Here is a 15501-nt window from a genome sequence, read left to right on the forward strand (position 1 = left end):
ATACAAGATATGGTGCTCACGCAGGGATGTCAGCATTTCTGGGCCCTGGTTTCCCAGGGAAGGGAACTAAACATGGATGAACACACACACATGCACACACACACACCCCTATTGCTTATACACACACAAGCACACATTTACACAGATACACACACACACCCTTTTCCTAGTCCCGTAAATACATGGAAGTTATTGGCCACATATACTATCCAAACAATTAAAAGTATGATTAAAGAAACTACAAAAACCCTAATGTGTCTCCAAATTTACTCATTTCATCTATCTTCTTTTTTCTACTTCAGTATCTTTAAAACAGATGTTGTAAGGTGTTTTAAAAACATGCCAGCCCCCTCTCAAATTTCTGATGTCTAGATATTACACATCAAATTTCTGATGTGTTAGATATTTTATACAAACATCTACGATATTTCCTCCCATGCCACTGGGGAGAAAAGTTTTACCCGAAGAAACTCCAATACTGAGCCAATTTCTCTGGTTCTTGCATTAATTAATCTCTAACAAAGACATTCAATAGCTTTGCTTCCAGAACCCTGCTGTAGAACTGGGATGCCTTCTTGGCCATCCACCTGTGAAAGCCCTGCTCTACAGCCTGTCTGCTCAAAGCACGGTTCGAGGACAAGCAACATTAGCATCATCTTGGAGCTTTGCAGAAATGCTGAATCTCTGGCTCCACCCTAGACGTATTGAGTCAAAATGTGAAATTCGTGTGCACATTAGCATCTGAGAAGGACTTGCCCATATAGCACAGTCAATGGAACTGGTTCCTCTTTTTTGCATTCCCATTCTCTGAAATTGTGACTTCTACTTAATCAAGAACTAATTACGTCATGCACTTAAATTTGATTCATTCTTCATTTGCATCTTACTCCAATCAGGTTTCAAATCCTGTTGTAGACCACAGGTAAAAACAAGGCTTTAAACTTTTTAAAGGTTCTGTTTGATGTGTCATTCCATTTTACTTTCGGAAGACTAATCCCTGTAGGCCTCTACCACTGAAGTGTCCTCCTGTATTTCTTGACCTTTGGTTCCCACATAGTTTTCACTTCCAATGCTGTTTGATCTTGGCTGTGACACTGTCATTCGTTTCCTGCTACCCAAAATTTCAAAATCTTTCCTTTGACAGACTTCCCAGGCTCTCGTTTACCTTTCATCTCCTTTCTGGCACACTTTAATTTCGGATAATACAGGGTCCCTGTTCCCTGTAGGCTCTCAGGTTAGATGCAATGATCGGTTCCAATTTTAAATTTCATTTCCAAGATATCCACTTTCTGGCTATTTCTACCCAGTGTCAAAACACCCAGACAAAAAGGGAAAATTCATCAATCACCTTGGCATTTTATCTTCCCAGTGCTGGACGCATGGTGTCACTCAAACCACCTTCTTGAGAACCTTCCGTTTTTCACTTTCCATCTGGATATTTTGATGTTATGTAGATTGAACACATTGTGAGATGCTGGATTTCAAACACTAACAAAAACAGTGATGGCTTGGTTAAAATGAAAGCAGCTGTAAGTCAGCAATGGTGACGAGAGCACAAAGGGTGTTGTGAAGGAATCCTGCCTCCTCGAGAGTCAGTGGATCCTCAACTTCCTCCATTCCACAGTCCTTCACCACACTCCATTTCGATCACTTCTCCCCTGATCAGACCCTGGCGAGGTCACCACCAGGAATGGTCACCTCCAACATTTGGATGCCAGTTTCCCACCGTCTGATCAAAACCCTTTTACCTGTCTGGCTCGTATTCGCTGTTTCCTACCCACCCATTCTCCTGCAACTCTCCGTTCTCCAGCCCCTTCCTAGCCTCCTGGTTTTCCAGGGAAACCAACACCCTCCTTCCCTCATTTCCACTTGGTGGTACAGATTCTGTCATTTTACTGTCCAACTTGAAGCACCCTCAGCCCCTTCACCCTAGTGTCCTTCTGGACCAATCACCCTGCAAACATCTCACTCTGGATTAATCTAACCACCTGCCTCCCATCTCCTACACTTGGGCTTCCAGAGAGCAATGGAGATGATGCCAACTTGCAAAACTCCTAGTACATTTCCCCCAGTCAGCTGGTTCTCCATCTTTCTCAATCTTTTGTGCTTTTAACTACTTTATCTCTTATACCAACTCAGGAAATCTCCTCCTTCCCTTTTCAAAGAGAAAAATCAGGCCAACAAAACATCGGAGTCCCTTGGGAAACAGAATTGCGTCACTATTCACAATGGACAGAATTGGTCACACAGGGAATAGAAGAGCTGAGAGTATAAACGGCAGACGGGAAAACCAGAATGACTATGGCAAAAAGCCACTACCACCCCCGGATCAGAGAAAAAACGGAAGGAGGCAGTGTTCACAGAATCCAGTGTTAACAAACCCCTCTCCTATGGGACCCGGGGCACAGAAGCATCAGAGCACCTTCCAGAGATGCTCCTGAAGCACGGAGGAAGGAGTAGAAGTAACCCATGGTCCAAACTCCCACACGTGCTCCAGTTGCTCAAACCCAACTGGAAGCCAGCTGACGTGGTAGCCCGGGAAACAGTCGACCACACAGAGAAAAGCAGGGGATGGGCAAGGAAGGATGGCAGGGCAAACTGGCCCAGGACTGATGCAACCTGAATGTCTCAGCACTAGAGGGGTTTCTTCTCCTTCCACCTGTACTCTGAGATGCCTTCCCTCCTGCCGCCAAGGAAAATCTTATTCCATTAAATATCCTTTTGTGTTCATTTACCTTCAACTTTTCTCCCCTCATTGATTCCTTTCTCTCCCTCTTACATAAATATTATTAGTTATGTTATATATATAATATAAATGTATATATCATATATATACATATATATATATACCCCTTTGGCTCTGGATCTTCCTTTAGCTATTGACTCATCTTAATTTCCTAGATTGCCATAACAAAGTACCACAAACAGGGTGACTTAAAACAACAGAAATTTATTCTCTCACAGTTTTGGAGAGCAGAACTCTAAAATCCAGGTGCTGGCAAGCTGCAGGGGGGATCCTTCCTTGCCTCCTCCCAGCTTCTGGCGGTTGCCTGGGATCCTTGGCGTTCCCTGGCTTGCGGCTGCAGCTCTCCAATCGCTGCCGCCATCATCACCGTGGCCCCTGCCCTGTGTGTCCTGTCTCTCCCTCTCCAGACCCTGGATTCAGGGCCCACCCTAATCCACTACGACTTCATCCTAACTCCGTCACATCAGCAAAGACCTTGTTTTCAAAGAAGGTCACATTCACAGGTATGGAGGAAGATTAGGACTTGAACATATTTTGGGGGATGTTCTACAACATCCCTCCTCTCCTTCCTTTCTTATCCAAATTTGAGAGAGTTACTATTTTATCTTTAATTCCTCACCCTCTTTTCACCCCTTGTTCTGGTTTGCTAAAGCTGCTGGAAATGCAGTATACCAGAAATGGATTGGCTTTTACAAAGGGAGTTTATTAGTTCACAAATTTACATTTCTAAAGCCATGAAAATGTCCAAATTAAGGCATCAAGAGGTAGATATCTTCTCTGAGGAAAAGGCCAATGGTGTCTGGAACACCTCTGACAGCTAGGAAGGCACATGGCTGGTATCTGCTTGTTCTTTGCTCCTGGATTGTATTGCTTTCAGCTTCTGATTCCAGTGGCTTTCTCTTTAAGCATCTGTGGGTCTCTCTTACCTTCTCTGGGGCAAACTCTGGGCTTCATCTCTTAGCTTAGCATCTCCGAATGTCTTTCTGTCTGCATCTCCAAGCATCTGAGTCTGGGTCAGCTCTAAACTGTCTTCAAAATGTCTCTGCCTTTTATCCTCTCATAGAGGACTCCAGTTAACCAATTAAGACCTACTTTGAGTGAGCAGGGTCACATCTCCATGGAAATAACCTCATCAAAAGATCCCATTCACAATAAGTCTCCTCCCACAAAATTGGATTAAAAGAACATGGTTTTTCTGGGCAACATAATAGATCCAAACCAGCACACCCCTGAATCCACTGCCCCCTGAGACTGCTCTAGGCACCACACCTTTGAACCTCCCAAATGTCAGACGGAGCACTCATTGCACCCGGCCCCTCTGCCACCTTTGATGATGACTCAGTTGACACCTCTTGGAACTCTCTCCTTGTGTATCAAGCATGAGACTTGACTGAAAAACAACAAGAACTGACTTTGGCTGCCTTGGGGAGAAAGAACTATATAGGAAGGGTATTGGGAAGCTCACCACATTGACAAGAATGCTGGAGAATCAGGCTAGAACAGGAACTAAAGGCAGCAAGGAGCACTGAAGATCCTGCCACAGCCCATGGACATTTATCGTGGCCACCACTGGCTCTGCTGCCCCTAGGCTCCAGCCACAGTGTCACTCTCTTCCCTGCAGGTGCCAGAATAATCAACAACAGACTCAGAACTCTGGACACTCCATGAAGAGTCAGAGTTCTGGGCATTACAGGTTGCGTGGCTGTGCTGAACAGCCTGAGGGCAGGGAGAAAACCGTCTGCCCCCACTCCATTGGTTTCTGACATGGAAGGTGGGTCCTGCCTGCCATCTATTTCAGAATTCCTCCAAATATAATGGCACTTGAATACTAGATACCCCACCACCACCAAATACTAGTGGATAAATATGCACTAAATCTGACTTGCTTTCATTTATCTGTTTATTTCTTCTCCGTCTCCTTCGGAGGCTTCATAAATTTTCCCAGGATTTTCTCTTGGCCTTCTTTTCTCTCTACACATTCTCCTTGGATGATATCAACTGCATCTGTGTTTCAACTATCATGTTTATGCTAATGGATCCCACATTTACATACATCTTCAAACCAGATTCCTGGACTGAGCTCTCATCCAGTATATTCAACTGTCAACTAGACACCTCTACCTGAATATTCCAGAGTAACCTCAAACTCAGCGTGACCAACCCAAATGAGAGCGCATCCTCTCCTTACAAAACTTGTCCCTTTCCTAAATTCTAAGTCACATCCTTCAACCCCTTCCATCTGTATTTCTCTCTATATCCTGCCAATCTGTGCATTCCATAATTCAACCAATAGCTATTGAGTGCCTGCGTTACAGGCATTGTGGAAGGCATGGGGGATATAGTGGTGAAAAAAAATCAGACAAGCATAAATGAACCAAACAACTATCCTGTGAGTGTAAAATCACCTTTGTGTTAAGTACTAAGAGGAAGACAAACATGAGACAAATGAAGAGGCATAATATGGGATTTATCCAATGCAGAGAATTCAGAGAAGGCTTCTCCAAGGAAGTGGGCATTGTGATGAGATATGAAGAGTGAACAGGTTTAGGTAGGGAGGGAAACAGGGTCTGGCATGAACTAGGGCCCATGGAGAGAGGAAACATCACAAGAGATGAGTCCTATCATGGCTAGGTCCTCAGTGCACTAGTACCCCTGCCCCCGTCCCCATCCCCACTTCCACTGCCCTGGTTCTGGCCCTATCATCTCTTGACAAATTATTGCAATATCTTTGTGGGATTCCTGCCTTTCAAACTATCTTTCTCTGAAAATCCTGCACATTGTGGCCAGAGGGGAACCTAACCCTGTAGTTCCCTTGCATTCCAGAGACTCCCCATCACCCAGCCATCAGCTGTCCCTCATCCCTGCCCACTGACCCTGACTCAGGCTGAATCAACCACAGCATGACCTCAGCCTCTCAGTATTCGCCACAGGAAATCCAGTTATCTAAGGATGTCATCATTTCTGAGGTCTTACCAAAGACTTGTGGAATCTCAAGGAAAAGTTGCAAAGCACATGGTATGGTGTTCCTGTTTTCCAAAGTCCAGACCACCCCAAAGATGTCTTTTCTCTGCCCTCCTCATACCCAGAGCTCAGCCCACAGGCTCCCCTTCTGATGCCCCATTACTTCCCCATGCAGATTTCACGCAATGTCTTCTCCCATCCTTTGTGCTGGGCAAGTCCACTCTGCTCCCAGCTCTAAATCCCAAACAGCCAGAGTGCCCATCAAAACCAATACTAGTGTCAATACTTAGTGGTACAAAGATGCAAGAATGCAAGGCAAGAAAACATTGGCAGGGAATGAAACTACATGGGGAGGAATATGGAACAATGAAGGAGCTCAGAGGAAAAGTTTGGAGAATGAATCCACTTGCAATGATGCTGGCCTAGATTTCTGCATCACTGGTCCTTGGCATATCAAAATTATAAGGACCCACTGTAAGATCAAAGTATTATTGTGAGCAGATATGTCCATCCATTGGGCTTTATAGCATAGAGCTCAGATGTAAGGGCTCTGGAGTTAGACTGCTTCAAACAAGCTTACTTGCTTTGGGCTTTGAACTAGCTTTGAATAAGTTACTTAACTCTTCTGTGCCTTATCTGTAAAATGGGGATAAGAAAAGTGCATAGTTCTTAGCACAGAGCTCGGCCTGCAGCCCGCACCAAACGAATTTCAGTTATTGCAAGGATCGGTGTTGGCTGTAAGCCTCCTTCCAAAGGGTTCAATGTAAAAACAGCATTTAATTGCAATAGCTTTTTATTTACCTTTCATTTTGACATAGCTTCTGTGTGCACTCAGGGAAAAAGAAATAAGATATAGAGCGAAGTAGAGGCAGGGAAGAACGTTGGACTTGTTAAAAAAAAGTGATGAAAAGGAATTTAATTCCTGTTCCTGCTTGAGTTATTGCAAATAAAATCTCCAAAATCAAATCAATATTGCCAGGAGAATGAAAGGTCATCCGCTTGACTCTCCCACCTTCACTCAGGTCTGCATTTAATTCATCTCTGGCAGATAAGGATAAATTTTACTTTCAAAGGCCCTCTTAGCGGAGGTTTGGCATTCTCCTTCTGTAGCCAACTCTAAGACTGAAAAATGCAGGCCTTTCTATTCCAGAAGAGGATATATCTATAGAACTAAGACTCAGTGACCAGTGGGCACAGAATTGACAAATTTCTCTGTCTTTTATTTACAGTTGTGTCTCCTAATTATCATACATGATCTGCAATGGAGAGGAAATCATTGTCAAAAATGCTGAACTTTCGTTCACGTATTCTTGAAAACAGCTTGCATTGTTTTCTCAGCTTGTAAAACCCTTGTCACTAAGAAGACCTTGTCCACCTTAATTTGCAAAAAAAAAAAAAAGACCCTAATAAATATTAAATTATGATTGACAATTCAGTGGCTGATCATTAGCCTTCACGCTAGGGCTCTGGGAAGATTGGCCCTGGTGGGAAGGAAGCACATAAAGAAATGGGACTAGAAGCCAGAAGACCAGCTCCAAGACTGTGCTGTAATACAGCAGAAAAATGTTGAAAGCCTCGGCTAAGGCAGTAGCAGTGGATCTGGGGAGAAGGGGAAGGACAGAAAGATGGTAAAGAAGTAGGGCAACAGGATATGGTGATGAATTCTTCCTGTCTAAATGTTTTCATTTGCTCTATCAGTCTTCACTGAAAAAAGGAAACAGCTTCTCATCTTTATGCCTAACAATGCATTATATTTGAGGAAAGCATGAATATTTCCTGGTGTTTCAGTTTGCTAAAGCTGCCAGAATGCAATATACCAGAAATGTTGGCTTTTACAATAAGGATTTATTAGCTTACAAATTTACAGTTCTGAGGCCATGAAAATGTGCAGCTTAAGGCATCAACAGGACACTACCTTCTCTGAAGAAAGGCTGCCAGCATCCGGGACACCTCGTTACATGGGAGGGCACATGGCCAGCATCTGCCAGTCCTTCTCTCCCAGGTTCCGTTGCTTTCAGCTTTGGCTTCAGTGGCTTCCTCTCTCCACTTATTTGAGTGTGCCCTTTTCTCTTAGCTTCTTTGGGGCTTCTCTGAGCTCTCTGGATTTCATCTCTTTTAAAGGACTCCAGGAAGGGGGTTGAGACCCAACTTGGGACAACTCCTCAATTGAAATAACCTAGTCAAAAGGTCCTACCCACAGGGAAGATGCAGATGTGTTGGACATCCTCACCTGGACTGGTGTTGATGTTGTCACAAACATTGGGACTGGCGGTTTGATGTGCTGAGCCCTCGAGCATGGGACTTGCCCTTATGAAGCTCATTACCACAAAGGAGAGTCTAAAGTTGTATGTAGTGGTGCCTAAGAGTCTCCCCCTGAGTACCTCTTTGTTGCTCAGATGTGGCCCTCTCTCTCTCTAACTGAGCCATCTCGACAGGTGAACTCGCTGCCCTCCCCCCTACGTGGGACCCGACTCCCAGGGGTGTAAATCTCCCTGGCAATGCAGAGTATGACTCCCGGGGATGAATGTGGACCCGGCATCGTGGGACTGAGAGTATCTTCTTGACCAAAAGGGGGATGCAAAATGAGACGAAATAGTTTCAGTGGCTGAGAGATTCCAAATGGAGTCGAGAGGTCACTCTGGTGGACATTCTTATCCACTATATAGATAACACCTCTTAGGCTTTACTGTATTGGAATAGCTAGAAGTAAATACCTAAAACTACCAAACTCCAACCCAGCAGTCTGGACTCCTGAAGACAATTATATAATAATGTAGATTACAAGGGGTGACAGTGTGATTGTGAAGACCTTGTGGATCACACCCCCTTTATCTAGTGTATGGATGAGTGGAGGAATGGGGATAAAAACTAAAGGACAAATGGAGTGGGATAGGGGGATGATTTGGGTGTTCTTTTTTCACTTTTATTTTTTATTCTTGTTCTGGTTCTTTCTGATGTAAGGAAAATGTTCAGAGATAGATTATGGTGATGAACGCATAACTATGTTATCATACTGTGGACAGTGGATTGTATATCATGGATGATTGTATGGTGTGTGAATGTATTTCAATAAAACTGAATTTAATTTAAAAAAAAAATGTCCTACCCACAATAGGTCTGCACCCACAGGAATGGACTGAAAGAACATGGCCTTTTCTGGGGGTAATAACAGTTTCAAATCACCACAGCTGGATACCTGCTAGGTCTTTGGACTGCTTTCCTATCTATATCTAATCCCTTGCTGATTTCAACCAATCTCACAATTCAGTATTTTAAATATCATCCATATAAAGATGACTCCAAATTTTCTATCTCTAGATTTCACCTCTTCCCTGAACTCCAGGCTTATATACCCACCTGTCTCCTCAGCATCTTCACCTGCATGCCTAATAGGCATCTTAAATTTAACTTGCCCCAAACCAACTCTGCATTCTCCCCCGAATCTGCTCCCCATGTCTTCCCTATCTCAGTTATTGGCTACTCCATTCTTAGATGCTCCGGTTGCAAATCTTACAATCATCCCTGACTCCTCTCTTCCTTTTATACATGTCTTCTAATCATTCAGAAAGTCCTATTAGGATTTACCTTCAAAATATATCCAGGAGGAGGATTCCATTCCAGGAATGATAGACTACACTATTCAAGCCAAACTTAACTAAAAATTCTGGACAAAATATTTAAAAACATCTAGCAGTTGGCAAGATAATTGGGAATATCCAAAACTGGAGAAAATTGTGATCCAAAGAGGAAAAGGTAAAAAAATAATGTGTTTTTTTCCTAAGGATAACTGCCTGTCTCAGAATATTTTCCCTGTGGGTCCAAACATCATGGTGATGTAACAAAGAAATTCTCCTCAGCATAAATTGGAAGCTGACAAGTCTGGAGGATGAGTTTGGACCAGGAATGTATCTGTCTTCATGTGGAATTACATCCTGAGATTCCAGTGAATCTCAAGCTGTGTACTTGATTTAAGATTGTTGCAAACTGGTAACATCCTAGTGCTTGGCAGAAGCAGTTACAAAACCTATCTGAATGAAAGTATCTTCCTTCTGGGCCTCAAATTATTCCTACAAACATTTTCTCAAAGACAGTGTCCAGTGTCCAGTCAAAGATAAGTAGATATACAAGGAAGATAGACTGCGTGAGAAAGAACCCACAGACACAACAGATAACAGAAATCGATTCACAAGGCTTAGATATGGGAATTATCAAAGAATCTATGTGATTGTGTTTACTCTGCTTAAATAAATCAAAGACAAACTCGAGGTCCTCAGCAGGAACAGAAACATATAAAAAGTGACAAAGGACACTTAAAATATAATTTTTAGAAATAAAATCGTTATGAACGAAATTTAAAACTACATGGCTGGCCTGGGACCCAGCATGTCTCTGAGTGGAGGGACTGTACATGGGCACATCTGTGTCTCTGACATCTCATTGGACCCTCAAAATCCCCAGACTCAGAGATTAGAACACAGGTTATCAGGGATGGGGGTGGGGTAGGCTATGGGGAGTCAATGTTTGGGATGATGGAAACGTTTGGAACTGGATGGTAATGATAGTGGCACATCATGAATGCAATTAATTCCACGGAATTGTATCCTTGAAAGTGGCAGAGATGATTAATTTTAGATTTGTATATCTGTTACTAGAACAGAACTGTACAACGCAAAGAGTAAACCCCAATGTAAACTATGGACTATGGTTAATAATATAATTATAATAATAACATTTCATCAACTGTAACAAAATACCACATTAATGGAAAATGTTAATTAGAGAAAACGTGGGGGAAGGGGTATGGGAACTCTGTACTTTCTGCATGATTTTTCTGTAAACTTGCAACTGTTCTAATAAAAAAAAAAATCCCCAGACGCCAGAATCAAGAGATCCTCAAAATAAATAAATAAATAAATAACCCACAAAAAAACAATAGCAATTTCATGACTGGGTTCCACAGCAGATTAGATAAAACTGAAAAGAATTAGTGAATTACAGGATAGTTCGGAAGAAATTATACAGAATGCAGCATGGAGAAACAAAGGTTAAAAAGTATAGTATAGAAAGTAATAGACTTAAAGTATATAAGGAGAAAGTCTAAAAAGGAATCCAAAAAGAGAAGAGAGAGAGTAAGAAGCAATATTCGAAGAGCTAGTAATTATTTTATGGAACTAAAGAAGGACACAAATCACATGTTCAAGAAGCTCTATGAATCCTAAACAGCAAAATAAAAAGGATGTACATCTAGATGTATCACAGTGAACTTCAGAAAAACAAAGACAAATAGAGGTCTTAAAAGCAACTAAAGAAGAAAGACACATTGGATTTAAAGAACTGACAATCAGGCAGCCACACTTTTCAACAGCAATAATAGAAGTCAGAGCACAATGAAATGATTTTCTCTATGAGTTAAAAAAATTAAAAACTACCATTCTAGAAGTCTACATCCAGCAAAAGTATCCACTAAGAAGAAAGGTGCAATAAAGATATTTTCAGGTAAAATAATTGAAAGTTTTCTGCTAGCAGACTTTGACTAAAGGAAATTCTAAAGGGTGTATTTCAAGAAGACAGAATATTATTCCAGATGGAAGGGCTGAGATGCAAGAAAGAATGAAGAGCACAGACAGCAGTAAGTGTGGGCATGACTTCAAATAAAAATTAATTATGCAAATTAATAATGATTATTATTTCTTTTGGATTTTTAAATATATATATAGAATTAAAATAGCATATAAGTTAGAAGGCATGTGAATGGGTTTAAAGTACTCTTTTGTCCTTCCATCAGCAAAGGGGAGAATGAAAGCATTTAACAATATTAGACTTAGGTAAGATAACAATGCAGGTTGCAGTTTCTAGTGTAACCACTAAAGAGTAAAAAAACTAGTATATACTTACAAACCATTCCAAGATTAACAGAGTAAAACCAACAAATGTCAAGAAAGAAAATACTAAAAAAGATAGCACAAATTAAAAATATTAAAATCTATTATACAATAGAATAGAATAGCAAAGCCAAACCCTTTTGGTTGGGTTGAAAACTCCCTGTCATCAGACAAAAAGAGGAAATACACAAGTAACTTTTATCAGGAATGGAAAGGGAAAAGTCATTATGGATCCTGCAGTCATTGAATAGTTGATAAGAAGAAATAAAGAATGATTTTAGGCCAAAGAATCTGAAACTTTAGTTGAAATGGACTAATCTCTAAAAATATAACCCACCAAATGTGATTCCCAAGCAAAAAAGTAGAAAATCTACATATCTTACAACCATTAAAGAAATGCAACTGGTAATACAAAATCTTGCCACAAAACATCAAGGCCAAAACTACTTTACTAGAGAATTCTAAGAAACATCTGAAGAAGGAATAATCCCAATTTCACACAAATTCATCCAGAGAATAGAAAATGAATGCCATTTTGTAAATCTAGCCTATCTTTGATACCAAAATTTGATGGGGACATATATGAAAGAAAAATCACAGGACAGTCTTTCTCACACATACAGTTGCAAAAAGCCTAATCAAAATATTAGCAAAGAGAATTCAGAGATATATAAAAGGTTTAATTCATCACAATCAAATGGGGTTTATTTCTAGAATGAAAGGTTGGTTTAACATTAGAAAATGGATGTAACGACCTACATAAATAGCATAAAGAGGAAAAACTATATGGCTATCTCAAGAGACCCAGAAAGCATTTTTAATAAAATTCAACATCAATTATTCTAGAAATACATAATAAATTAGGAATAGATGAACATTGCCTGAAACTCATGAAAAGTATCTACAAACATCATCTTTAACACTGAAATATTGAAAGCTTCTATTTTGAAATGAAGAACAAGATAGGAATGTTTGCTAGTACCACTTCTATTCAACATTTTACAGGGCATTCTAGCAAGTACTTTAAAGAAAAAAATAATGAAAAGTTACATAGATTAGACGGGAAACGTTAAAACTATCATTATTTGAAATGATATGGCGCTGTGTGTAGAAGGTACCAAATAATGTGCAGACAAATTGTTAGAATTAATAAGTGAATTTAACATGGTTACTGAACACAAGAATAATATGAAAAAATCAGTTGCATTGGAACATCATGTTGTGTCGAAAAGCAAAGAAGCACTTACAGACTTAGGGATCTAGAAACCAGCTTGAAGAGGCTTCCTCTGGCCAAATTTGTGGCAATTTGAACATTGAGTAAAATAACAACTGCAATTAACTGTAAGGTATTTAATAAATAAAACTCCATGAGTGCAGTCTGTGTGTGCAAGTGTGAGAGAAAGAAAGAGACAGAGAGTGAAAAAACAGAGCTAGAGATTGGGGAAAGAAATTTAATCATAATAATAATAAACTTTATATGCCACAACTGGAAGTAACTTTTATGCCAATGGGGAAATTGCTATTGAACTAAAAGAACTGAGCTTTTATTGAGGAGGGACTGCAGTTGATTCCCAATTGATGAAGACGAGATCTGCCTTATAGAAGAATGCCACTAATAAACATAGAAGGGATAGTAGAATTAGAAAATCACATTCTGCAATCTTCAATGAAATAAAGATCATGAACAAATGTTTAAAGAATTCGGTGTAAACCTAGGGAAAATATATTTGTATGGGGCCAAAGTGTCACCTCACAAGTTACCTGCTAATTTTTCAAAACTATACCAGAAAACTATACCAGAAAAATGGAGAGATCTGGAAGTCTTCACGTTAGTCAAATGTTGAGACCCAGCAACTCTCAATATGGTGGAATATGGGGTAAATGGCCTCAACTATAAAGTTTTTGTTCCAAAAATATTGAACCTGAACCTAATCAAGACTTTAGTCCTTTTTTACAAGCTATAAGGGGATAAAAGGAACAAAATAACTTTCTCTGCAAGGAAAGAATCAGAAAAGCCTAGAAGGTAAGACATCCTACAAGAGAACTTTTACAAAGAATCAACGCCATGAAAAAAACATGGGGGAGGGGTGTGAAAAAGTGATAATCAGCCCTGCTGGTAATCAGACTGTGAAATTCTTCCCAGAACATACCCAAGACCACAACATGGCTGAGAAATTATCTGATACCACTTCTTCTGAGTGATTTTTGCTTTCTTGCTAATGGCATACCCATCCAGCCCATTCCTTCCATCTCCTCAAAAAAGATGACTGACAAATGAGATCACGAAATTATCCCACAACCTGACAGCACCCAACCCCAAATGAACGTCTGCTTCTCCAGCTCACCTTAGAATCACCCAGGACAAGCCCAACACAGAGATCAAGAAAAACAGGGAGACATGACTAAAGGATCTGAGGAAAGCAATGAATGAACAATATGGGAAGCTCTCCAGAGAAATCCTAGAGTTGAACAAATGATAACTGAAATGAAAAATTCCCTAGATGGTTTCAATAGCAGATTGGAAGTGGCAGAAGAAAGAATCAGTGACCTTGAAGACAAGACCTCTGAAATAATCCCAGCTGAAGAGCAGAAAAGATTTAAAAAAAATTAAAAATAATGAGCAGAAAAGACCTGTGGGACCCCATGAAACATGCATTATGGGAGGAAACAGAGAAAAGGCAGAAGGGATATTCAAAGAATAATGCATGAAATATGCATTATGGGAGGAAAGAGAAAAAAGCAGAAAGGATATTCAAAGAATAATGCATGAAATATGTATTTTGGGAGGAAAGAGAGAAAAAGGCAGAAGGGATATTCAAAGAAACTAGACCAAAAGACAAATATAGAACACATCAAAGAGCAGCAGCAGAACACACAAAGTGAATGTAATTAATAGCACTGAATTATATATTTTAATGTGGTCAAACAGGGAAATGTCGGGTTGTGTATATGTTATGAGAATAAAAATATAGAAAAAACACAAAAAACATAGGACTGTACAACACAGTGAACCCTACTGTAAACGATAGACTATAGTTAATAGTACAATTATAAAAAAATGTTCTTTCATGAATTGTAACAAATGTACCAAACTAATTCAAGGTGTTAATAATAGGGTGGTTTATGGGAACTCTATTTTATGTACGATTTTTCTGTAAACCTACAACTTCTCTAGTTAAAAAATAGTTTGACTCCCCAAATGCTGAGGCAGAAAGGGAAGTTTAATGAAGATTCATATTCACCGTTGGTACATACACTTCAGGCATCCTGAATCCTACCTGTCAGACATCATCTGATGGAACCAGGAGATGCAAAAATTTGGCTTAAAAAGTCTAGTAAGCAGAACACCAAAACAGATTTTAAACTGAATGACCCTTAAGGGGCCAATACACATACCCAAAAAAACAACTATAACAAGGGCACTTGGTGATACCAAAAATAAGAGTCACTGGAAATTTAGTTTCCCATCCTAGCCAAACAGGAAACAAAAAGTTGAATTTCTAATGCTTTATATGTGCTGGCCCTTTAAATGTCTTTTTACACTAAAAGTTGTATGCAATTCAAAGAAAAAAAGTGTGTGGGGGGGGTGTTTGTGAATTTGAATAATGGCTTTGATTACTAGGTTCCAAGATAAGAAAAAAACAGGATACTCAAACTTTTTTCATTGATTTAAAAAGTCTTTAATTTTGATTTATGAATACAGAGGTTAATAATCTATATTATAAAGTGTACTTATTATTTTTGATAAACTTTGGATAAGTTAATATTGCTCTAAAAATAGCAGTGTGTCTTCTCCATGATTTTACCCTATGAAAATAATGACAGCGCACTCTAGACCAGGGTTAAACTTCCCAGGGTTGAAACTTTCTAAATGTCCTGCATTGGTTTTATGGGTCAAGTGAGTTAACATTG

Source organism: Choloepus didactylus, chromosome 12 (assembly GCF_015220235.1).
Source record: "Choloepus didactylus isolate mChoDid1 chromosome 12, mChoDid1.pri, whole genome shotgun sequence".
NCBI classification, from domain to species: Eukaryota; Metazoa; Chordata; class Mammalia; order Pilosa; family Megalonychidae; genus Choloepus; species Choloepus didactylus.